At 43.5% G+C, this 27,079-nt stretch overlaps 1 protein-coding gene across 2 annotated transcripts in view; it reads right to left on the bottom strand.

Moving 5' to 3' along the window:
* Window positions 1-18,370, bottom strand: part of sv2bb (synaptic vesicle glycoprotein 2Bb) — a 46,961-nt gene extending 28,591 nt beyond the window's left edge. Inside the window, exon 1 of one of the 2 annotated variants that reach the window (XM_041837194.2) lies at window positions 18,215-18,370. The gene's annotated coding sequence lies outside the window, so the exon portion shown is untranslated. Of the gene's footprint in view, window positions 1-8,902; window positions 9,220-18,214 lie in introns of those variants that run through there. The other variant, XM_041837193.2, reaches the window with a different exon arrangement.
* Window positions 18,371-27,079: the final 8,709 nt, after the last annotated feature.

Below are 27,079 nucleotides of genomic sequence, written 5' to 3'. Positions count from 1 at the left end.
AGGACCATCGAGGAGTGTGAGGAGACCCTGCGCAGTAGTAAGGAGGTCCAGAAGAAGGCAGAGGAGAAGTACAAGGTGTTGGAGAACAAGATGAAGAATGCGGAGGCAGAGAGAGAGAAGGAACTGAAAGCTGCTCAACAGAAGCTAAACTCTGCTAAAACCAAGGCTGATGCGTTCAGTAAGAAACTCAAGGAGAGACAACAGGAGGCTGAGTCCCTGGTCCTAGAGGTGGAGGAGTTGAAGAGAGAGCAGGCTGGCAAGCACCACGGCAATGCGGACGCCCTCTCCCGGCGTGATGCCTTCTTCGCTGCCTTTACCCCGACGAGGACGTCGGTCCCGAGGAGGGGGATGTGTGATGTCACGAGAGGCTGTGTCCTGGAGGGACGTTACATCCCCCTGAGGTGGCTGCAAACCCAGACAGCTATGGCTCCATCTACTGGTATGGTCGGGAACTCCACCCCTCTATGGCCAATCTTCCCACGCAGCTGAAACAAATGAGGAGCTGATGAGCTGAAGGTTTGGGGAAGTGAAGAGACACAGTCTCCAACCTGGGCTCTCTGGAGGACAAGAGTGCTGCACGTCCACTTCCATGAGGAATATAAGGATTTGGAGATACTTGCCTTTGGGAAATACTCACCTTTGGATATATGCACCTGTGGAAATACGTGAGAGATTTTGGAAGGACTTTTTGCTGGGTTGGCCACTAGCTGCAACGTGGACTACAGTAAGGCTGGGGAAAAGTTATCTGAGCGAGTGAGAATTATGATTTTGGATGTGGAAGAGACATCCCTGAACTGTTAACCCTTAAAGAGCCACAAGAGAACAGAATTTTGTTATATTTTCGTTAATTTCCCAAGACCTATAATAAAATCCTTGTTTTGTTTGAACCTTGTCTCCTTGCACTACTTGAGCAATCCCGCTGAAAGCTGTGTAGCCTCTCGTGACGTCACAATATATATATATATATATATATATATATATATATATATAGCTCTGACTATCTATTTCCCCATCATCTACTATTCATCACTGTATATATATTCAAGACCATAGAAAAATACTGAGGACACTACACATACTCTACTATTATGATTATGAAGTTTGTTTGATTCGAAAAATGCAGTACTTTAATGCTTCTGTTCATATGAAACGTCTCGCTCAACTGTTAATGACGTCTTGTTATTTTGCACACGTGTTTAGTTGAAAGAGTTCTCTTCACGTCAGAGTGTGTAACTGACTGTCTTTTCCCTTCACCCCCTCTTCTCACTAATTGGTGTCTCACTGTGCTCTGGAGTGAGATGTGAGGACTCTGTAGCTCAGTTTGTAGAACATGGCGCTTGCAACGCCAGGGTTGTGGGTTCGTTTCCCACGGGGGGCCAGTATGAAAAATGTATGCACTCACTAACTGTAAGTCGCTCTGGATAAGAGCGTCTGCTAAAATGTAAGTATATTATTAGAGCTACACATCTCTGTATTTCGATCTTAATTACTGCAACATCGAAAGAGGTTTGTTTCAAACATCTGGTGTATCAGATTGAGATCTGATGCTTGAGTAATTCTTGTTGTAAAAGGGAAGATTACCGGGTGTTCAGTGTTGTTACATCATTATGCGCTTTGTGCGAATAAAGGCAATGACTAATACTCTAGTTAAAAACAGAACTCAAACCAAAACCCAGTCATTTAACATCTGTTCAAGAAACCGAACAGTACATTGTAGTCTCAGCAAATGAAAATGGCCCACACGTGTACTGCTTTGTCAATATTGTTTCCAACTATCACTACCTCTCCATTGCAATGTACAGGTAACTGCCAAAATAAAGGAAACACTTGAGTAAATGAGGGATACAACGTATATTGAAAGCAGGTGCTTCCACACAGATGTGGTTCCTGAGTTGATTAAACAATTAACATCCCATCATGCTTTTGGTCATGTATAAAAATGCCCAGTTGCCCATTATTTTGGCTCCCATGGCTACAAGAAGAGGTCTAAGTGACTTTGAAAGAGGGATCTCAAAGGAGCATAGGGGGTTTAAAGTGTGTCTGTGTGTGTGTCAGTCCCTAGATCTCAACCCAAGTGAACACTTATGGGAGATTCTGGAGCGGAGCCTGAGACTGCATTTTCTACCACCATCAACAAAACACCAAATGAAGGAATTTCTCATGGAAGAATGGTGTCGCATCCCTCCAATAGAGTTGCAGACACTATGCCAAGGTGCATTGAAGCAGTTCTGGCTCATGGTGGCACTTTAAGACCCTTTATGTTGGTGTTTCCTTTATATTGGTAGTTACTTGTATTTCACCAACATCTCACATACAAATAAGATAGACACATTCTGATATATCCCTTGAAGATGTCACTGTTTAGGTGGTACAGTAAATATCAGAGATACACTACATGACCAAAAGTGCTCGTCGAACATCTCATTCCAAATTCATGGGCATTAATATGGAATTGGTCCATATTAACAGCCTCCACGCTTCTAGATGTTGGAACATTGCTGCGGGGACTTGATTCCATTCAGCCACAAGAGCATTTGTGAGGTCGGGCACTGATGTTGGGCGATTAGGCCTGGCTCGCAGTATGCGTTCCAATTCATCCCAAAGCTGTTCGATGGGGTTGAGGTCAGGGCTCTGTGCAGGCCAGTCAAGTTCTTCCACACTGATCTCGACAGACCATTTCTGTATGGACCTCACTTTGTGCACGGGATGCATTGTCATGCTGAAACCGGAAAGGGCCTTCCTCAAACTGTTGCCACAAAGTTGGAAACACAGAATCGTCTAGAATGTCATTGTATGCTGTAGGGTTTAGATTTCCCTTCACTGGAACTAAGGGGCCTAGACCAAACCATGAAAAACAGACCCAGACCATTATTCCTCCTCCACCAAACTTTACAATTGGCACTATGCATTCGGGCAGGTAGCGTTCTCCTGGCATCCGCCAAACCCAGATTTGTCCGTCGGACAGCCAGATGGTGAAGCGTGCAACTGAGGACAGACGATCTTTACACGCTACGTGCTTCAGCACATAGCGGTCCAATTCTTTGCGCTTGTGTGGCCTACCACTTAGTGGCTGAGCCGTTGTTGCGCCTAGATTTTACCAATTCACAATAACAGCACTTACGGTTTACCGGGGCAGCTCTAGCAGGGAAGAAATTTGATGAACTGACTTGTTCGAAAGGTGGCATCCTATGATGGTGCCACGTTGAAAGTCACTGAGCTTTCCAGTACGGGCCATTCTAATGGCAATGTTTGTCTATGGAGATTGCATGACTGTGTGCTCGATTTTATACACCTGTCAGCAACGGGTGTGGCTTGAATAGCCGAATCCACTAATTAGAAGGGGTGTCCACATACTTTTGTATATATAGTGTGTCTGACCCTACAGATTTAGGTTCTTAATTTGTTTAGTTAATTTGTTGATGTGAATTTTCCTGCATAGCAGGAAAAAATGTCAGACTTGATTTGCCCTGATGTAAAATGTATCAACCCCTATAAAAAAGTCCATTAACTATAGTCCACATAATTCAAATTTCCTCTTGCTGCAGGATTATTTTCCTGCTGTAGCAAACTGGCTCAAAATAAGAGCCTACATCTGTAGGTGGGGGAATATATCATCTCTTTTAAGGCCTGTCGTGCCAGTCAGGGGACTGAGGGATGGTGATAAATAGAAATGAGAGGTCCATTAAACATCTAGCACTTCGCCCTGCAGTGTGTACAGCTTTGCTTCAAGGCACATAAAGCAGATCACACATTCGTTTCAAGAATGTTTTGTTATCGATTCCCTCTCTGGCCCCTAGTTGAATTAAAGAAACATAAAAAGACAGTACCAATAGGAAGAGAGATTGCTATGAGCACCGTTTTACGGATGAACTGGAATTTACTGGATGGATCTCATAGCCTGTTGCTAATTGAAACCACTGTTCATTTCCGGGCAGTCTCATCAGTCTCATTCAACAAGTCTCCCAATGATATTGCTGCGTGACCAATGCTTCAGCACAGGAGATTGGCTACATTGTTTCCATGTACAGTGCATTTGGAAAGTATTCAGGCCCCTTGACTTTTTCCACATTTTGTTACATTACAGCCTTATTCTAAAATTAATTAAATCGTTCCCCCCCCCCCTCATCAATCTACACACAATACCAGATAATGACAAAGCAAAAATAGTATTTTTTAGAATCTTTTGCTAATTTATATATTTAAAAAAAAAACGGAAATATTAAATTTACGTAAGTATTCAGACCCTTTACTCAGTACTTTGTTGAAGCACCTTTGGCAGCGATTACAGCCTTGAGTCTTCTTGGGTATGACGCTACAAGCTTGGCACACCTGTATTTGGTGAGTTTCTCCCATTCTTCTCTGCAGAGCCTCTCAAGCACGGTCAGGTTGGATGGGGAGCGTCGCTGCACAGCTATTTTCAGGTCTCTCCAGAGATGTTCGATTGGGTTCAAGTCTGGGCTCTGGCTGGGCCACTCAAGGACATTCAGAGACTTGTCCCGAAGCCACTCCTGCGTTGTCTTGGCTGTGTGCGTAGGGTCGTTGTCCTGTTGGAAGGTAAACCTTTGCCCCATTCTGAGGTCCTGAGCGCTCTGTAGCATGTTTTCATCAAGGATCTCTGTACTTTGCTCCGTTCATCTTTCCCTCGATCCTGACTAGTCTCCCAGTCCCTGCCGCTGAAAAACATCCCCACAGCATGATTCTGCCACTACCATGCTTCACCGTAGGGATGGTGCCAGGTTTCCTCCAGACGTGACGCTTGGCATTCAGGTCAAAGAGTTCAATCTTGGTTTCATCAGACCAGAGAATGTTGTTTCTCATTGTCAGAATCCTTTAGGTGCCTTTTGGCAAACTCCAAGCGGGCTGTCATGTGCCTTTTACTAAGGAGAGGCTTCCGTCTGGCCACTCTACCATAAAGGCTTGATTGGTGGAGTGCTGCAGAGATGGTTGTCTTTCTGGAAGGTTCTCCCATCTCCACAGAGGAACTCTGGAGCTCTGTTAAAGTGACCATCGGGCTCTTGGTCACCTCCCTGACCAAGGCCCTTCTCCCCCGATCGCTCAGTTTGGCCGGACGGCCAGCTCTATGAAGAGTCTTGGTGGTTCCAAACTTCTTCCATTTAAGAATGATGGAGGCCACTGTGTTCTTGGGGACTGTCAATGCCTTGACACAATCCTGTTTCGGCGCTCTATGGAATATTCCTTTGACCTCATGCTTTGGTTTTTGCTCTGACAACTGTGGGACCTTATATAGACAGGTGTGTGCCTTTCCAAATCATGTCCAATCAATTGAATTTAACACAGGTGGACTCCAATAAAGTTGCAGAAACATCTCGAGGATGATCAATGGAAACAGGATGCACCTGAGCTCAATTTTGAGTCACACAGCAAAGGGTCTGAAGGTATCTGTTTTTTTATTTTTAATATATGTGCAAACATTTCTAAAAACCTGTTTTCGCTTTGTCATTATGGGGTATTGTGTGTAGATTGATGAGGATTTTTATTTATTTAATCCATTTTAGAAAAGGCTGTAACGTAACAAAATGTGGAAAAAGGGAAGGGGTATGAATACTTTCCGAATGCATTGTATACTACCAGTCAATTTGTATGTATAAACCCACCACAACCACATTGAACAAGGTACTGGCACTGACCTGTATATACTAGCATTCTCGTGTTTCTTTAAGTCACATCATAGTTTGTGTGGTTTTATTCTAACTTGTATTTATCATTCCACATTTTGTTGTTACAGCTTCAATTCAAAATGGATTAAATTGATTTTTTTCCCCTCACCCATCTACACACAATAACCCATAATGTGGAATAAGTCAAATGGTAGGAGTACTTTCTGAAGGCACTGTATATTATTATTACTATCGTATTATTACGATCTGAGATAATAGCCTATAACTGTAAGTCATCATAATGTTATTAACAAACTCCCCATGACTATTAATATGTTGTCTCACAGCAGCGGCTGTAGGGAGAGACTAATCACTGTGTGCATGTTGGTCTCCTATGACCAATATGCCTTGGCAGCTAAAATTCTAATTGTCACAATAAAAATCCAACAAATCAGTTGGGAAGCCTGAGCTGCGAGACATGTCTTATGAGAAATATGATGGCATGGGTCTGAACAGATTTTGTGACCTGGGGAGGGAGAGCAGAGGGTCTGCCGAAAAGGTTCAGTGATGCCAGCCGAGCCGTGGGTTTACGATTAAGTGGAGGATCTGCTGTGTCGTTAGGAGACGTGCCGCTGTGCTTCTGTAACTCATGGTTAAATATTAAAGCACCCATGGTATCTGACTTCACATTCTATTTACTGCCTCCCATAACCGTCCATCCAAAAGCAAGAGACACTTACTCTGAGATTGGTCTCAGGAAGCACATTGCTATGTTATTTTTATTACTGGTATTGTTCTGGAAGAACATTTTGTTGTAATTATGTAATTAGTTGCGCACTTTCGCTGCCTACTTAGCAATAATAACGGGCTTGTTTGTCAAGGGACATTTGTTGTGTTTTTTTTATCACATGTAGCCTGTGTTATGGTCTGTCCAGGGACACACTGTAGCAGGAAAATGTACTTAAATTAGGAGAAACATTATGAATCGTGTCAGCAGCTAAAATGCAACAACAAAGCTTCAAAACACACCTTGAGGTGTTCAAAGAGGCTACAGAGAGAGAGAGGGTCATGAAAAGGAAGAGAGAACGAGGGAGCGAGCCAGAACAGGGGAGAGAGATGCTTTAAAGTGCAGCATATTAAAGATTCATACTTAGGGACAGTCTGTACCAGCGTATTTTCAGCCGCCAAACCCCTCAGCTGTACAACTAAATAGCATCAATAGACTCTTAAGCAATTAGCGTTGGAATACAGTTTTAACCATTTTGAAGAATTTTTATGATTTAGTGGACCGAGCTCTAATGTACAGCATCTTTAGTGTATATTTTCTTTAGTTGTCCGCTTTTCATTGAAAATGGATATGGACAGACTTGCACTTATTTTCTTGTTACACATGCAATCTTCTGTGTAGATTGCAGGAAGTGGTTTTGCATGTGTACAAGCATTAGCATAATATATCAGTAAATGTACTCACTCTATCAGGCACTTACTGTGGGAGGGCCCACTATGAAAACAAACTACTGGTCCTGGCTCTCAACCCCCAGTAAATTGAACTAACCACATAATGCCCCTGGTACATTCAAAAAGCACATTGAGTAAGTATTTGGCTTTTGATTCAGCTATTTGTTTAAGAACAATCAACATTTCTCAAAATATATTGACCTTCATGTTCAAACAGATGAAATTACCTCTATAATTATTTCGTATTAATCTATTTAGTTCTATTTGTTTGGGGTTTTTACTTTATGCCTGACGTATTCGTACCTGATTTGACCATAGTCCTGGTGTTTTCACTTTTTAGAATCTACATATTGTCCCTGTATAGATCAACAATGGTGGATAAATCGTCACCGAGCAAAAGTAGACCTTGGATTGTGTGATTTCCCTTGGGCATCGAAGTTAACTACAGAACCTGTGGCAACAAAGCATTGATGGTTCGTCCTATTGCTCAATATCGAGTCTCATTAACCTGTCTATTTTGATCAAACACACATTTCCCCAGCCAGACTCTGTACTGTATTGGTACAAACCATATTAGCCCTATCAAAGCACACTAACCAATCTAGAGATATAATCATCTAAGAGACCCTGTCAACATCTAAAAGTTGGAGCTATTGCTCTGGAGGATTTCATGTAGCTGTTACCCACATACCATCTTCTGTCTGATCGTGATCAAGATTAATGTGGAATAGAGACAAAACATGACTGAATTACCTAAGGACCACTCTGGGCCCACTGACCTCTGTGACCTGGCATGGACAGCCCTTATGATGGGCGTCCCATTACACTCCTACCCCTCCCATCTGTCAACACTATCCTCATGACAGCAGGATAAGAGAGAATGGAAGTGGGATCTCTGGCTGTTGTCTCGTTAGGAGGAGGATGACGTGCTGACAGGCCAGTTCTGGCTATGTGATCTAAAGACAGTAAGGCACCGCCATGCTTCGCTTTTGGCTTGCGTAGGCAAGACATTTATTATGGATAAGTAATACACTTTCCTTTCCAGTGCAGCAAGCACCCTGCCCCCTCACACACACTCTCTAAGTACAGCCCAGCTAAGTAGAGCAGCGGAACCTACACTCATTTAGATGCAGCATCAAATCACTTCTGTGATCTATGTAGCATAGAACACAGCAACAAACTCCTGGTACATTATTTGACTAAGATCGAAATGCTCTCATCCATAGCTACTTTTAATGCACACTACCGTGAAAATTAATCATGCTGGAACCTATGGCAATCCATCTTTCATGAGTATGTTTGTGAAATTACAGTACATGGGAAATGTAAAAAAAGGTCAATAGATGTATCTCCCTTTAGACTTTGTTTTCACATCCTTGCTATTCTGGTCATGATTTCATACCCTAACAGTGGTATCAAATACATTTTCATCGGCAATGCTACATTAATGCATCAATACATTTCAGGGCAAAGTGTATCTGAAATATATCTATTGATTGTGTAATATCACCCGTAATCTATCTTGATGAAATTGGAGTTTCATGCTCGCATGTTAAAAATGAGTGGTCTTCCTCATTCATTTCAAAGACATGTTTTACATTTATATACACTGTTTACCGCATTTGCTTATCTTTAAGGATTCTCAAAAGTACCCTGAGATGATTTCTATTTTGAGATATAAAAAGTTTGCTGAAAAGCGCAGGGCTCTTTGAGACAGCATCTTCAGCCTTTTCCTCTGTTTTTTAAAGGATAAAAACACCATTAATTATTCTGTCAGAATCTATTTTAAAATCAAGAGATTAGAATGCAGAAATCAGTTCTCTTACCAGAGTTGGCATCAAAACAGTTATTCCTCCTTTTGATAAAGACCAAAGCATCCCATGAAAGGGGTCAAATCCAGGACCGGGGCCTACGGTAGTAAAGTAACACAGAGGATACCCTCCTCTAGCTCCAGTATACAGCTCAGGAACAGAATAGGGTCCCCGCCTGTTATCCGCCCCACTCATCAAAGGAGGAGCTCCCTATCCCTGATCACGCCCACCCCATCACACACACAATGGTAGAGTCCACCCAGCCTCTCTGCAACAACAAGCTCGCACCACCTCCCCGGCAGCAGGGAGAGACACACTGCTGCGCTGATCTGCGTTTGTATGTGTGTGCGTGATGGAGTGAGAGTGAAAATGAGAGGAGAGCAGAGAGCAGGAAGGATTGAGGCTGGCAGATGGGTGACTAGTGGGGAGGAAGGGTGGGTGTTGGGTAACCCGCCTCTATGATTTAGGTTAAAGTGGAAGTGGATGTTGCTGCTGTACTTCTACAATAGACAGCGGGAGGAGAGGCAGCTCAGAGGTGCTGCTGGTCTTTTGACACTTTGAGATGGGTTTTCAGGAGCAGGGGCTCTGCAATGTCACACAGGACAGGTGAGTTATTGCAGAATGTCTATGCTGCTCTGGCTCCTCTCAAAGATGGAGTTACACACAGGAGGATGCAGGCAGCGTACTGTCAAATACAACTGTAAGCTTCCACACTTTAATGTTTTACAATAGCACTTAATAACACTGTAATCTTTTTTGCTGTTTGTATGATAAAATGACAGGTAATTGAAGCAAACCTGTCATAATCCTCATTTATCTTAACTGATGAGAGTTCCTTGGGTAGAATTGTTCAGTGATAAATAACTTGCTATTATAATGGGATAAAAGTTCACAGTCGGGATTAGATTAAACAGCCTCGCTTGCCCACAGATTTCTGTCCAGAGAGGTTCACCTTTCCCAAATCAGCAGTGAAGACATGGTTCAATGGCCCTCTATTCTCTGCTGTCTGTCTTCCTGAGTGTCTGTTTGTGTGTGTGTGTGTGTGTGTGTGTGTGTGTGGATAAAGCACCAAGGGCAGTCCATATGGAGCACCACCTATTGTCCTCATTAAAAGGCTGGGCACAGGGGGACCCTGGTCTCTGACTTTCACAGACAGATGCTGTGGCTGTTGTTTACTCTGCCAGAGGTACTATACTGAAAATGAAGGTGGTTGTCTTCCAAGATTTAAAAAGTTGTCTTAATAATATGTTTTTTCATAAAATGGTCAATCAGAATGCCACCAAGTTGTCCAACAAATGTAGATTACATGATGTACTTTGTTCAATATAAATAATTTGAGGAAGAAATGGCTGTAGTGGCCTTCATCTGTGAGGTGAAATGGCCCGTCGGTCTAAAACAGCACTCGGTGCCCACTTTCTATTTCCTATTTCCAGTGACATTCAACTGAACATTTGCAGAAATGATCAAATGGATAGAATGACATTCTCCATCCCAGATGAGCCATGAAAAGCACATCATTAGGATAAAACTTCTGGCACTTCCTATCCTCAGTGTTAAAAACCCTCTCTCTGGCCCTGGAAGAGACACTGCTGAGGTAGGCTACCATCCCCCGCCTCAGCCTGACCCTATTGGCCAGTCGCATAGGGCACTTCACACCTATGTGTTAGGGACCAGTTTGCCAGGGAACTCAGTCAGCTGACCAGGGCCAGCCAATCACAGGCTCTACCTGCTTGGGGGTAACAAACCCCCATTCCTGCTTGTGCTTTAGTTTGTTTCCAGGAGGGCAGGTTGAGAAGGTCTCTGTAGACTCCTGTCCTTCATTACAACTCATCACTGGACCTTTCCTGAATGGACAAGCCTTCCTTGGACTTCCCCAACTGTGTGTTAGTGCATCACTGAACATGTAAGTGGACTTTGTTAGGGGTTTGTGTGTATTTGATCTGTATACATGTTATATGCTGCTATTGCTTTGTTAGTATGCTTCCTTAAGATATGTATATGACAGGATTGCCTCCTGTAATCCCATGTTACATACTTCACACAGTTTGTCCTTTAGCATAGTTCTGTGTACCTTTATGTTCAGCCATGAGGGAAAATCTCAGCCCATTGCTTTCTATGGACCAAGATGGCTGCCAGTCATGTCATTGTATATCCTCACCTAAAATGGCCGACCAGTGACATCATCACAGCCTGGTCACTTCCTGATATGGTCATAGCCACATCCAACATGGCCACTTGTTAGCACGTTAGCATCCTAGACTTTATAGCCGTCAACACTGATCTTAACTTGCCCTGATGCTAACCTATAGCCTTAGGCCCACTAGCCCTTGTCCTGCTAGCCTGTATGTATTGTATACTGTGCTAGTCACTAATTGCATCCTGCTATCATTTGTGCTATGTAGCTTGTTCGCCTGCATTACTGCTCTATAGCAGTTTAGCCTAGTAGGCCCTGTGTATTACTGTATATTTATTACCAGCCAATAATATTACCATGATAGCACCACTAATGCTACTATAGCCATTACTGTTGTGTGCTAGCCCATTGCTATGCCATTGCTGCTTTGTATATACTGCATCACTGCTATTGGGTGGCAGGTAGCTTAGTGGGTAAGAGCGTTGTGCCAGTAACGGAAAGGTCGCTGGTTCTAATCCCCGAGCCGACTAGGTGAAAATCTGTCGATGTGCCCTTAAGCAAGGCACTTAACCCTAATTGCTCTGGATAAGAGCGTCTGCTAAATGACTAAAATGTAAATGTATTACTACTGTATAGCCAACACTGCTATCACACTGTTGTAATATATATCTTCTGTCCTACAGAAAACCACTATTCACTACCATCAGTCCTCTTCCTGTTTGCTGTGTGTGTGAGCCTGTCTTGAGTATGGCAATAAACGTGTGTTCTGTACACCTGTCTTACTGGTCATTTCTGTCCTCTTATCGGGACACTGGGACAAGTGCACCTATATCTAAACCGGCACTTCTATCTGAGTCAACCACCAGTAGGTGGCACTCTTTTTCATTCAGCATACATCCCTTGTATAATAACGGTCTATGATTATATACGTAAATGCTTCTCAAATTGTGTAGTAGGATTTCCGCTATAGTCCTAAAATTGAGTTCGGCCCTAACTGCACAGCTGTGACGTGGGTGATTCCCCCTAAGCCCCTCCCTGCAGGCAGGCAGGCAGGAGGGCCCACCCCTGGAGAGGGCCAGTTGGTCTGTCCTGCTGCTGTCTGCTAGAACATCATTATGGAGAGTAGATGGCCCACACAGAGCAGGGGGAAAGATCCCTAATCCCCATGCCATATAATTCTGCTCAAAAGAGGATTACTTCCACAAATAGTCAGTCAAGCAGAAGAACCATCATCAACTAAATATAGGTCATAGACTCTGTCTTCATCATCACTGACCATTACTATGGTACCACTCACCAATCCCATTCATACCTGTCTGTTTAAGACTTAAATGAACTACACACACCCTTAGAATCCTTGCACTGCGAAGGTTCGTGACATCAGTATGCATAGCCGACGCATTCAGTTGTTGTAACCACCAACACAGGATCGATAAGCTTTGATTCCAACTGACCCAGTGTGTCAGGGAGGAGGCTCTCTGAAGCAGATAGAGCTAGGGGTTACACTAGGCTCGTGGAATGAAGCAGCGTTTAATTATTGTCTCTGGTGTGATTTTGTTGAGTTCAATTCATAAGCCCTGGCTGGTTTATATTTCTCCAGTGGCCATCCAATCGCCTTTGTATGCATAACCACTTTGATTATATCAATGCGGCTGCGTTTCATTAAAGGGCAGATGAGCAAAAAAAGCGACTTCTCTGGTTGAAAACGGCATATGTTGCATCGATAGAAACATTGATTTTAGTGTAAAAAATTGACTACAATGTGTAAATAGCATAATTTTGGCGATAAAGTCAGTATCTTCCAAAATTGATATTTGCGGGATTTGTGGAAGCTGTTACATTCCAAGAGCTATTGGATATTTGAGGTTTGGGTTTTGATTACGATCATGCCCACTAACATTGAATGTTAACACCTAGGGAGAAGTGTCATGCACAGAGAAACAGCTGCACTGATCGTACTCTATCCAATTGTACGGCAGAACCTACAGACAGTGAGACAGACCAGCCCACATTCCGCAGCGCCTCGGACTTGTTAACGTAAGACAACACGTTGCCAATGTTATGTTGAAATAACACTTGGCCCCTAAGCCCTTTATGGAGTGGCCACTTGCTGATGTGTTTGATAGTGATCACTCCAGTCTGCCACTGTTTTGGGCAAAATCATTTTTGGGACAATGCACACTTGCATCCCAACTGTCAATATTCCATAATTCTAAACCCATTGGCGAGCATCTTGTGTTCCACCGCAACCTGCTTTGTAACATGATTAACTATGAAACACTGCCAGACAGACACACACGTGTAATAGATAGAGAGAACGTTGTAAAAACAAAAAAAGCACTTTAGCACTTGCCAGTGACTTAAAATGCTGATTTAGCTAACATGGCCTGCCTGCTCAATGTGCCTGCTAGCTAGCTAGTTTTGTTACTGATAAACAGCGTGCAGCCTCTGCTTTATTTAGAATATTTTGACAGCTTGCTGATGAAGTTGTAGACATGTTCTCAGAAATCAGTCCTGCGCAGCAGCTGACACGATACTGTCTGCAGTGAACTACTAGTTTATGCAATTTTTTTAACTTGAGAAATAATGCAAAAAACACCTTAACTAAATCGAAAATTGCGCAACTAAGACCCCCTCTGCAAAAAACATCACGTTTTTTTTTGTTGAGATTTCTTGATGCATCTTCATTAATTAACTTGATTAATTCTGACTATTTTGAGGGTGAGATGTTGCTACCGTGACTCAAGGGGGACAAACAACCATAACTGCCTGTGTAAGATTTTGCGAACATAACACACCCACATCAACAAATGAAGCAAATATTGTTTTTCTTAATGAGCTGCAAAAAAAAACAAGTGGAATCGGTGAGTTCAGCCGATCTTTAAACCTTATAGGGATTGCTCTGCTCGCCACCTCAAGATTTTCTGCCATAGTACAGGGAGTGAATTTCCCATGCGTTTATATGCAGATGAGAAAATGCTGCATTGCTTGAGTGATGGTACCTCTCAGCTCCCTCGATCAGTGACAGGTTGTGCACTGTAGGGGAGGGTCCTGGAAGAATGAGATGGATGGGCCCTCTAGCTCCCTCCCTTTCTCTCTCATAAATCAGCCTGGACCCAGAGGAGTGTCTCTCTCCATTTCTTCTGCGGAGCCTGTCATCTCTCCTGGATCAACCACCGCTAAACAGGGATAATGTATGCTTTACTACCGTGGGCTGTAGAACACACTCACACAGTGCCACTAAACCTCCTTCCCAACATATGATAATTTCCTACAAACAGATGGCAGTTACCAGACAACACAGGCTAATTTGGCATCAACCCCTGAACACAGGATAATTAACACCCACCACAGTATTTATCATTAAATAACACAAGTTCATTAATATCCACAAATAAACGATAACCACCAAACGCAGTACAGATGATTTAAATGACATAATCCTACACTACGCTAATAGTGTTTCTCTGTTAGGTAAGGTAATTAATTGTGTTCTAACTTTGAATAATTTCCCTGGTTCACAACCCTCTCTGCACACCACAAAAATAATTATCAGGGCTTGTGTCTGCCTCCCCTTTATCTAGCCCAGGGAATAGAGGGAGATGCTTCAAAAGCCTAAAAGGAGAACAAAGGATAACAGAGAGCTGGGTCGTTCCACGAAATGAGTGCCTTTTTGCGTTCTTTTTATGTAGAAATTGTGCACCAATATTGCATTTTAAAAGCCTGTTATATTCAATTAAGTGCCCTTTAATATAAATCACATAGAGAATTAAATCAATCTGATGTTTTATATGAATAAAGACTTGGTAAAGAGCCAAAATTCAGCATTTGGACATGTCCCTCCGTGCACCTGCTGTGACTTCCAGGAAAATGTAACCAAGTTTTCACCATCATCGTAAAGCCCTAGTTATTTTTGTAGCTTTGACAAAGAAAAGTATTAATTATTTCATGTGATTAGTGATTCAGTTTAAGGTTTAAAAAAAAACTGTTCCTAATTTTAAGGTCAACCCTGTTACGTTAACTGAACTCTCATTTTAATATGGTGAAAATATTCCTTTTTTTTTTTTTACCGGTTATTCCGGTTAACCTTGTTACTATATTTGGCACTTAATAGCCGCTTACTTCACTCGTTTGTTTATTTAACTTCTTGAGATGGGAAAACATGTTTTTTTATTATGTTAAGCATGTACTCTTTATGACAGAATGTTAAAGTTAGGTGAAATCAAATGTTTTTTCCCCCACCAAGTTACACATCTCAAAAGGCACCGAATTGGTGGAACGACCCAGCTACCTGTCTGGCAACCATGAGAGAAACCAGGTGTTGAGGTGTGGGGGCGGAGTGTGTATTCTCCTGCTTTACACAGTTGAAAGGCACTATGGCAGGCAAATTAATGACCACCCACTGCATTTATACCTATTTTGAATGGATCAGTCGTCCTGGTCCCTTTGCAGAAAAACAGCCCCAAAGCATGATGTTTCCACCCCCATGCTTCACAGTAGGTATGGTGTTCTTTGGATGCAACTCAGCATTCTTTGTCCTCCAAACACGACGAGTTGAGTTTTTACCAAAACGTTCTATTTTGGTTTCATCTGACCATATGACATTCTCCCAATCCTCTTCTGGATCATCCAAATGCACTCTAGCAAACTTCAGACGGGCCTGGACATGTACTGGCTTAAGCAGGGGGACACGTCTGGCACTGCAGGATTTGAGTCCCTGGCGGCGTAGTGTGTTACTGATGGTAGGCTTTGTTACTTTGGTCCCAGCTCTCTGCAGGTCATTCACTAGGTCCCCCCGTGTGGTTCTGGGATTTTTGCTCACCGTTCTTGTGATCATTTTGACCCCACGGGGTGAGATCTTGCGTGGAGCCCCAGATCGAGGGAGATTATCAGTGGTCTTGTATGTCTTCCATTTCCTAATAATTGCTCCCACAGTTGATTTCTTCAAACCAAGCTGCTTACCTATTGTAGATTCAGTCTTCCCAGGCTGGTGCAGGTCTACAATTTGGTTTCTGGTGTCCTTTGACAGCTCTTTGGTCTTGGCCATAGTGGAGTTTGGAGTGTGACTGTTTGAGATTGTGGACAGGTGTCTTTTATACTGATAAAAAGTTCAAACAGGTGCCATTAATACAGGTAACGAGTGGAGGACAGAGGAGCCTCTTAAAGAAGAAGTTACAGGTCTGTGAGAGCCATAAATCTTGCTTGTTTGTAGGTGACCAAATACTTATTTTCCACCATAATTTGCAAATAAATTCATTAAAAATCCTACAATGTGATCTTCTGGATTTTTTTCTCTCATTTTGTCTGTCATAGTTGACGTGTACCTATGATGAAAATTACAGGCCTCTCTCATCTTTTTAAGTGGGAGAACTTGCACAATTGGTGGCTGACTAAATACTTTTCTTCCCCACTGTATACACAATCCATGCCTCAATTGTCTCAAGGCTTAAAAATCCTTCTTTAACCTGTTTCCTCCCCTTCATCTACATTGATTGAAGTGGATTTAACAAGTGACATCAATAAGGGATCATAGCTTTTACCTGGATTCACCTGGTCAGTCTATGTCATGGAAAGAGCATGTTTTGTACACTCAGTATATTCACTGCGCTAAGTATCCTGAGAGCATAACCCTTCATCACTAATGGGATGTAAGGATGAATCACCAGTGCCTGCGGCTCTTGCCCTGTTCTTGATTGGCAATCCCTATAATTATACAAGGCCATATCCCTTGTGATGTTATGGGGAATGTGAGAGTAATGAAAGCTATGATAATGATGGACTGCATATCTGTGAGTCGTGTTAGCTCCCCTGTAGTGTCAGTGCCTTCTGTGTCCCGTCTTAGCCTTCAGCCCTCATTACTCTGATTAATTACCTTGTACTGACTGACCTAGACCATGGGTAATGGCATCATAGCTACACCTGGGCCAACGTCTGCAGAGAACAGGGAGGGAGGGACAGAACTCAACAGACAGTTAGCAAACAAAGTGCAGAATGGTGAATTGGCGGTTTTCAAACCCCTCACATTACAGAAGAGAGAGAGATGCAATATGAAACGTCAGATCACTGAAATGGTGTTTGTTTTTCATGAATCATTTGGGCTACGTGGACACGTCACCTCCCAATTAACTCCATCAAAACAACCGGCTTGAGAACAAATTCATTTTATATTTGTATTAGTTTTGTACATCCAAGTGATACCCATCATCCATATCCACAGCCTTCGTTAGAATAGTGGGCTGTGGATGGAATATTTCCTTCTGAAAACTGGATTTGCTTCATTCATTTTCCTTTGAATAAATGGGACATTGTGGATGCACTGAGGAAATTAAGACTTTAATCACAAACCTCATTTTAGTCATTTAGCATATCCAGAGCAACGTACAGTTAGTGAATGCATACATTTTCATACTGGCCCCCCGTGGGAAACGAACCCACAACCCTGGCGTTGCAAGCACCATGCTCTACCAACTGAGCTACAGGGGACAGTACCACGATACTTATACTCTCAAGGCTATAACACTTCTTTCAATAAATATTATTTTCAGACACCTCATGATGTTTAGACAAAGTGACAAATAAACTTCATGCTGTATTAATCGAACTATTTCCACAATCATGGGATGTTAATGTTATGTGAAAATCGAAAGAAAAAGAAAGATTCATGAAATACTGCAACCCCAACCCTACAGAATCAGAGCACAACAAACACCCCAACTAGACGGAGAGCTTTGATAGACTGAAAAAAGGAATATTCTCTATTTGTATTCTACATCTAACAAATCAAAAGTTGCAATAAGCTACAGGTGCAGCCCCACCTTAGGACGGTGTAAGCAGAGAATTGCTAATCTCATGGCCGACTGTAACAGCACCATCTTTTTTACATATGTAACACCTGTTCACCTATCAATGTATCAAATTAGCTTTCTGGAGAGTCAGCATTAAGTCATTAAGTAATGCTAATAGACTAACAGGACAAGAGGTAATTCTTCAAAAACACTATTATGCTGTAGTATGCTTTCCATATAAGTACACTGATATTCCCACAGCAGTTATGTAATGAGGATCCTCTGTAAAATCATCATGCAGAACTTAGTGTACGCCCAGTGAGTCCAACCAGTATCGATTAGCTTTAAAAAAAAAACTACAATAGTTCAGCCAAGTTATAAAAGCAAGGAAGATGGAATTTTGTTTACCTTCATCCTGGAACCCGGAAGACCCCTGCACGGCATTCCCTTTGTATTGGAGGGTCCTCCCAGTCCAGCATAAAGATGAGAGAGAGAGGGAGCAAGAGAGAGAGAGCGGGCGGGCGAGAGAGTGAGTGAGAGAGAGGTGTACGAGAGGGAGTGTGGTGTGTGGAGCAGCAGAGTTTCTTGATGCAGTCTGGGCACTAGCTGAATGCTAATCAGATAGTGGAGGCCTTTCCCCATGAGTGGAGGAGTGCAGAGCAGACTCCCTCCATATATCTTGTCAGCCTCCCTGCAACACCCACTCACAGCCAGCAACCAGCACAGTCAGCACTATACCACTAGTTGGATCAGACCATAGACCCACCGCCAGCCTGCCTCTAACTCATGACTGAAGGGGTTGTATGTACCATATGACAGGTGGCCAGGTAACCTTCCCCTACAGGGCAAACCCTGCTGTATAGGAACCAACAGGATCCAACTAAGACCATTCACACTTCGATCAGCACACTTATATTTTCAACTAATCTGAAAATGGTGTTGTGCGATTGAAAAATAAATACATCTATATTAGCTAACTGTTGTTCTAGAGCACAAAGTCATGTTTTGTTGTATCACCACCTCCAGAAACCCATGGTCTCTGACTGCATGCAGTTCACAGCTAAATAGTCTACCAATATCGACGTGACATTACACACTGGCTGCTGCCTGGCCAGGCTGGCATCTGTCATACATTATACAGCTTGCAGCAGTCATCTTTCATATTTTATGCAGCATGTTCAGACATTCCACCCCACACACCACCACCACCATGCTAAATAATGTATACATCTGGAAATGTTTGTGGCACACCCCTTATCTTGTAATTTTGTATTCTGATTCTTGGGCCAATTACAACTGGTTACCATGTTATATCCCCTCTACTGTAATGTAAAGTGTTATCAAAATAGGTTCTGGTAGGATTGCTGTTCTATAGTGTAGTCTCTGAAAGAGACTGTTGTTTGAGAACATATTCACTTAATTAACTTAAGGTGTAATAGCAGTGCCTTCTACACAAAACATTTAATGTGTGCAGTCTTGTGTAGGCCCAGTATTGCAGCAACAAACTATATTAGATTAATTGTTCAAGGGTTGATCACTTGAATATAAGCAATATATAATGTCATGTGGCAAGCCAAAATATGTACACAGTGGTTTTTAAATTGTCCTTTGTTCATTCAGCCATTGAAACCAAAAATAAACATCCATTGTAAATGCGTTTGAATCACTATGACAACAGTGCCCTCTACTTGACAAATGAAGCACTATTCTTTCATGATAATGGCCCCACCACCTGAATAAACAAACTTTAAATGCACAGTACCAGTCAAAAGTTTGGACACACCTACTTCCAGGGTTTTTCTTATTTTTACTATTTTCTACATTGTAGAATAATAGTGAAGACATCAAAACTATGAAATAACACATATTTCAGATTCTTCAAAGTAGCCACCCTTTGCCTTGATGACAGCTTTGCACACTCTTGGCATTCTCTCAACCAGCTTCATGAGGTAGTCACCTGGAATGCATTTCAATTGCATAACCTCCCGAGTGGCGCAGTGGTCTAAGGCACTGGATCGCAGTGCTAGCTGTGCCACTAGAGATCCTGGTTCAAATCCAGGCTCTGTCGTAGCCGGCTGTGACCGGGAGACCCATGGGGCGGCGCACAATTCGTCCAGGGTAGGGGTGGGAATGGCTGGCTCAGTTGTTAGAGCATGGCGTTTGCAACGCCAGGGTTGTGGGTTCGATTCCCACGGGGGGCCAGTATGAAAAATAAAAAAATAATGTATGCCCTCAATAACTGTAAGTTGCTCTGGATAAGAGCGTCTGCTAAATGACTAAAATGTCAATTTGTGGAATTTCTTTCCTTCTTAATGCGTTTGAGCCAATCAGTTGTGTTGTGACAAGGTAGGGCTGGTATACAGAAGATAGCCCTATTTTGTAAAAGACCAAGTCCATATTATGGCAAGAACAGCTCAAATAAGCAAAGAGAAATGACAGTCCATCATTACCTTAAGACATGAATGTAAGTCAATCCGGAAAATATCAATAACTTTTAAAGTTTCTTCAAGTGCAGTCGCAAAAACCATCAAGGGCTATGATGAAACTGGCGCTCATGAGGACCACCACAGGAAAGGAAGACCCAGAGTTACTTCTGCTGCAGAGGATAAGTTCATTAGAGTTAACTGCACCTCAGATTGCAGCCCAAATAAATGCTTCACAGAGTTAAAGTAACAGACACATCTCAACATCAACTGTTCAGAGGAGACTGCGTGAATCAGGCCTTCATGTTCAAATTGCTGCAAAGAAACCACTACTAAAGGACACCAATAAGAAGAATTGACTTGCTTGGGCCATGAAACACGAGCAATGGACATTCGACCGGTGGAAATCTGTCCTTTGGTCTGATGAGTCCAAATGTGAGATTTTTGGTTCCAACCGCCGTGTCTTTGTGAGATGCAGAGTAGGTGAACGGATTATCTCTGCATGTGTGGTTTCCACCGTGAAGCATGGAGGAGGTGTGTAGGTGCTTTGCTGGTGACACTGTCTGTGATTTATTTAGAATTCAAGGCACACTTAACCAGCATGGCTACCACAGCATTCTGCAGCGAGTCTCCATTACATCTGGTTTGCGCTTAGTGGGACTATCATTTGTTTTTCACCAGGACAATGACCCAACACATCTCCAGGCTGTGTAAGGGCTATTTGACCAAGAAGGAGAGTGATGGAGTGCTGCATCAGATGACCTGGCCTCCACAATTACCCGACCTCAACCCAATTGAGATGGTTTGGGAGGAGTTGGACCGCAGTGAAGGATAAGCAGCCAACAAGTGCTCAGCATATGTGGGAACTTCCTTCAAGACTGTTGGACAAGCATTCGAGGTGAAGCTAGTTGAGAGAATGCAAAGAGTGTGCAAAGCTGTCATCAAGGCAAAGGGTGGCTACTTTGAAGAATCTAAAATATATTTTGATTTGTTTAACACTTTTTTGGTTACTACATGATTCCATGTGTTATTTCATAGTTTTGATGTATTCACTATTATTCTACAATGTAGAAAATAGTACAAATAAAGAAAACCCCTTGAATGAGTAGGTGTGTCCAAACTTTTGACTGGTACTGTATTTCGCAATGTCCAAAACTTGACATATTTCTAATGATTTTGCCTTGAAAGGAATACCACTTCCAGGTCAAGCAAAGTCATAGCAATCGATCAAGTGTGGTCAAAGTAATGCTGAAGCTAAAAGCTTCCAGGGGAATTAATCTTTGTTGTTAGCATATTGTAAATTAACCCACATTAGAGCTCCTGCAGGATTAGAGAAACTAAATTTAGATGTTTTATTACCTCTGTCAACCTCAGTCATTACTGCCTATTGCCCTTGGCAGGAATCTCTATAACACATATCACGGGTGTTCCTTCTCTGTAGGTCTCCTGCCTGGTGGGTCTTTGAAGGTGATATACAATGGATTTCAGTAAGATTTTTCTTAATTATCTGTTGAAAATACATATTATTGCCTTTGTATAAGTACCATACTATAAAATGGATGATTGAAAACTACAATGCAATTTTATACACATGTATTCTATATCAAGATGAAATCTAACCTAAAATCACTGGTGCAATAACACAGAATCTACTTGTTGCTTATTTGTGTCCTAATGGGTCAGTGGTCCCCTGTGTCTCTCTCCAGCCATCCATCCTCCCATCCAGCCTACAGTAGCAGCGTCCCACAGCACCACTGTTGTGATTCCCTCCACGCTCCTCCAACCCCAGCATCACGCCGGATGCAGCCCTGGACAAATGTGTTTCAAAGCAACCCAGCGTGACAGAAACCCGAGCTGCACCACCTCATGCCCAGCCTCCTATTTATCTAACCTCTGGGTTTCTCACTGAACAACCAGGAGAGAGAGGAAAAGAGACAGCAGCGCTTTCTCAGCCTAGAAAAACATTACAGTTCTTCAAAGCACACTGACACGTGGTAGCCATGGAACCAGAGTGGACTCTAGGGACCCTGCTCTTATTTTTGGGGAACGGTGGAGGAGAAGAGGGCGGAGGAGCAGGAAGAGGGGGAGGGAGAAGAGGGTGGAAGAGCAGGCAGAGGGGGAGGGAGATGAGGGCAGAGGAGCAGAGGGAGGGGGAGGGAGAAGAGGGCGGAAGAGCAGGAGAGGGGGAGTGAGATGAGGGCGGAGGAGCAGGCAGAGGGGGAGGGAGAAGAGGGCGGAGGAGTAGGTATAGGGGGAGGGAGAAGAGGGCGGAGAAGCAGGGAGAGGGGGAGGGAGAAGAGGGCGGAGGAGTAGGCGAAAGGGGGAGGGAGAAGAGGGCGGAGGAGCAGTGAGAGGGAGAAGAGGGCGGAGGAGCAGGAGAAGGGGGAGGGAGAAGAGGGCGGAGGAGAAGGTAGAGGGGGAGGGAGAAGAGGGCAGAGGAGCAGGCAAAAGGGAGAGGGAGAAGAGGGCGGAGGAGCAGGCTAAGGGGCGGAGGAGCAGGCTAAGGGGGAGGGAGAAGAGGGCGGAGGAGTAGGAAAAGGGGGAGGGAGAAGAGGGTGGAGGAGTAGGAAAAAAGGGGGAGGGAGAAGACGGCAGAGGATCAGGAAAAGGGGGAGAGGGTAGAGGGCGGAGGAGTAGGTAAAGGGGGAGGGAGAAGAGGGCAGAGGAGCAGGAAAAGTGGGAGGGAGAAGAGGGCGGAGGAGTAGGCAAAAGGGAGAGGGAGAAGAGGGCGGAGGAGCAGGAAAGGGGGAGGGAGAAGAGGGCAGAGGAGCAGGCAAGGGGGAGGGAGAAGAGGGCAGATTAGCTGGCAAAAGGGAGAGGGAGAAGAGGGCGGAGGAGCAGGCAAAAGGGAGAGGGAGAAGAGGGCGAAGGAGCAGGAAAAGGGGGAGGGAGAAGAGGGCGGAGGAGTAGGAAAGGGGGGAGGGAGAAGAGGGCGGAGGAATAGGAAAAGGGGGAGGGGGAAGAGGGCAGAGGAGTAGGTTAAGGGGGAGGGAGAAGAGGGCAGAGGATCAGGTTAAGGGGGAGGGAGAAGAGGGCAGAGGATCAGGTTAAGGGGGAGGGAGAAGAGGGCAGAGGATCAGGTTAAGGGGGAGGGAGAAGAGGGCAGAGGATCAGGTTAAGGGGGAGGGAGAAGAGGGCAGAGGATCAGGTTAAGGGGGAGGGAGAAGAGGGCAGAGGATCAGGTTAAGGGGGAGGGAGAAGAGGGCAGAGGAGCAGGTTAAGGGGGAGGGAGAAGAGGGCAGAGGAGCAGGTTAAGGGGGAGGGAGAAGAGGGCAGAGGAGCAGGTTAAGGGGGAGGGAGAAGAGGGCAGAGGAGCAGGTAAAGGGGGAGGAGGAAGGGAGAAGAAAATGGCAGGAAGAGGAGCGAGAGGCAGACTCATTCACCAAAACAATACTACATATTGCATCATGCTACAGCGCGCTAACCCGAGTCGCTACACTCTTAGACAATAAGGTGCTATCGTACCTTTGAAGAACCCTTGTGAGTTCCTGGAAGAACCCTATTGAGTTCTACACAGAACCCTATTGAGTTCTACACAGAACCCAAAAGATTTCTACCTGGCACCAAAAAGGGGTTTTACCTGGAACCAAAAAGGGTTCTCCTATAGGGACAGTCGAAGAACCCTTTTGGAACCCCTTTTCTAAGAGTGTATACTTTAATTCATGACCCTTTAAACAGTAGCACCCAACATAGTGCTGCAGTCTTCAAAAGACAGACCTGCTTTCAAGCGACAGCCTGGATGAATAGAGAATGGCTAGGAGGTATGCTGTACACTTGTGTTACTGTAGTGCACTTTTTTTTTTTTTTACCCAGAGGCCCCAAGTCTATTAATCTAACCCCACTCCTCATCTCACACTCTCTCCTTCATCCCCAGTGTGCAAGACCAGTGTTCAAAGTTCATCACTCCATATAAAACCTAACCCTGTCTCTACATTATGAAAACCCCAAACATGAACAAGGAGCAGGACCCTACCTATACTGACAGCGTCACTCCCACATACATGCACTGACTACACAGCACAGGTCCACACATGTTTTCACTTAAAGCAATATTTATTATCTGCTAAACCATTGAGGATGCATGATCCAGTTCCAGCCTACATGGTCATGGATCAGTGGAGGCTGGTGACTTGAAAAATGTAGGAGGATGGGATACCCACGAAATAGAGACGACAAAGTGTGTTTCAAACATCGTCAAAGACTAATTATTTTAACCTAAAGCATTTAATAAAGACATTTATAGTACAATATTATGGGGTGTTGGAAAAGGATCACAGCAGTGATTGAATGAGGGTATGAGGCATGAGTTGAGGTGTTCAAAGGCTTGACCAGTGCAGGAAAGGATTTGACTGGGAAGACAAAAAACAATAACACAACACACTACACAGTTAGACAAAAGAGCTAAGAACGAGTTAGTCCAAGCAAGGAGTAAAATCATTGATGTGTAATAATGTGAATGTGTTTGTGTATGTGATTGACTCTACATACAGTAATGAGAGAAAATTGATAGGGGTACTCGCAGTGCTTGGAGGGGAAACATTCAATGTGCCAGTGGATGAGCGGGCACATGAGATGTGGCTTCAGTTCATGTCAGGAGAAAGTTGACAATGGTAGTGGAGTGGAGTAGTCATCACCTCTTAATCAGGGAACAGGAGGGGACTTAGCTGTAAATACAAATAGCAGATACATTTCATTATAGCTGCGCCATCGTAAGTTTGGACAACGAGTTTCTCTATGAAGTTAAACTCAGACATCTCAAAATTCATAAAGTCAAACAGACTGCGCATCTCACCCACTTGACACATCAAAGTAGCCCAAGAAATGTTCCTGAATAAAGCCCTGATCATCCACAAACAGTGGCTTGCGAAAGTATTCACCCCCTTGGCATTTTTCCTATTTTGTTGCCTTACAACCTGGAATCAAAATAGATTTTTTGGGAGTTTGTATCGTTTGATTTACACAACATGCCTACCACTTTGAAGATGCAAAATATGTTTTATTGTGAAACAAACAAGAAATAAGACAAACAAAAAGAAGACTTGAGCGTGCATAACTATTCACCCCCCCAAAGTCAATACTTTGTAGAGCCACCTTTTGCAGCAATTACAGCTGCAAGTCTCTTGGGGTATGTCTCTATAAGCTTGGCACATCTAGCCACTGGGATTTTTTCCCATTCTTCAACGCAAAACTTCTCCAGCTCCTTCAAGTTGGATGGGTTCCGCTGGTGTACAGCAATCTTTAAGTCATACCACAGATTCTCAATTGGATTGAGGTCTGGGCTTTGACTAGGCCATTCCAAAGTTTCCCCTTAAACCACCCAAGTGTTGCTTTAGCAGTATGCTTAGGGTCATTGTCCTGCTGGAAGGTGAACATCTGTCCCAGTCTCAAATCTCTGGAAGACTGAAACAGGTTTCCCTCAAGAATTTCCCTGTATTTAGCGCCATCCATTATTCCTTCAATTCTGACCAGTTTCCCAGTCCCTGCCAATGAAAAACATCCCCACAGCATGATGCTGCCACCACCGTGCTTCACTGTGGGGATGGTGTTCTCGAGTTGATGAGAGATGTTGGGTTTGCGCCAGACATAGCGTTTTCCTTGATGGCCAAAAAGCTCAATTTTAGTCTAATCTGAACAGAGCACCTTCTTCCATATGTTTGGGGAGTCTCCCACATGCCTTTTGGCGTACACCAAACCTGTTTGCTTATTTTTATCTTTAAGCAATGGCTTTATTCTGGCCACTCTTCCGTAAAGCCCAGCTCTGTGGAGTGTACGGCTTAAAGTCGTCCTATGTACAGATGCTCCAATCTCCGCTGTGGAGATTTGCAGCTCCTTCAGGGTTATCTTTGGTCTCTTTGTTGCCTCTCTGATTAATGCCCTCCTTGCCTGGTCCGTGAGTTTTGGTGGGCGGCCCTCTCTTGGCAGGTTTGTTGTGGTGCCATATTCTTTCAATTTTTTAATAATGGATTTAATGGTGCTCCGTGGGATGTTAAAAGTTTCTGATATTTTTTTTATAACCCAACCCTGATCTGTACTTCTCCACAACTTTGTCCCTGACCTGTTTGGAGAGCTCCTTGCTCTTCATGGTGCCGCTTGCTTGGTGGTGCCCCTTGCTTATTGGTGTTGCAGACTCTGGGGCCTTTCAGAACAGGTGTATATATACTGAGATCATGTGACAGATCATGTGACTCTTAGATTGCACACAGGTGGACTTTATTTAACTAATTATGTGACTTCTGAAGGTAATTGATTGCACCAGATCTTATTTGGGGGCTTCATAGCAAAGGGGGTGAATACATATGCACGCACCAATTTTCTGTTATTTATTTGTTCAAATTTTTTGAAACAAGTTATTTTTTTCATTTCTCTTCACCAATTTGGACTATTTTGTGTATGTCCATTACATGAAATCCAAATAAAAATCCATTTAAATTACAGGTTGTAATACATAAAAATAGGAAAAACGCAAAGGGGGGTGAATACTTTTGCAAGGCACTGTACCTGACGATAACTGATAACTGCAAGCAGACTGGTTGCACCATAGGTCCCAGAGCGGTGGAGCAATTTTTACCCCCTGGGGCCTGGAGTTTTTCCTTATATGTTAACCTAACTAGGAAAACTCTGGACCTTATAAAAGGTATGACAGTGATTAATCAGTTGTAAAAAGGTTTTATATGGCCTATGATGGGACCAGTTTTTCCTAATCAGGTCACATGGTTAAAAAACACTCCTGGCCCTGGGGGGATGAAAACCCTGTCAAACTGCAGCTACCTTATATTTGTTCATATAAATTATATTTAGACTAGATTAGGAGGGGTATTTCCTCTACCCAGACACATAGACAACAACTGAT

This window comes from Coregonus clupeaformis, chromosome 19 (assembly GCF_020615455.1).
Source record: "Coregonus clupeaformis isolate EN_2021a chromosome 19, ASM2061545v1, whole genome shotgun sequence".
NCBI lineage: Eukaryota > Metazoa > Chordata > Actinopteri > Salmoniformes > Salmonidae > Coregonus > Coregonus clupeaformis.
The sequence above is the reverse complement of the archived record's forward strand: the minus strand, read 5'-3'. Positions and strand labels throughout refer to the sequence as shown.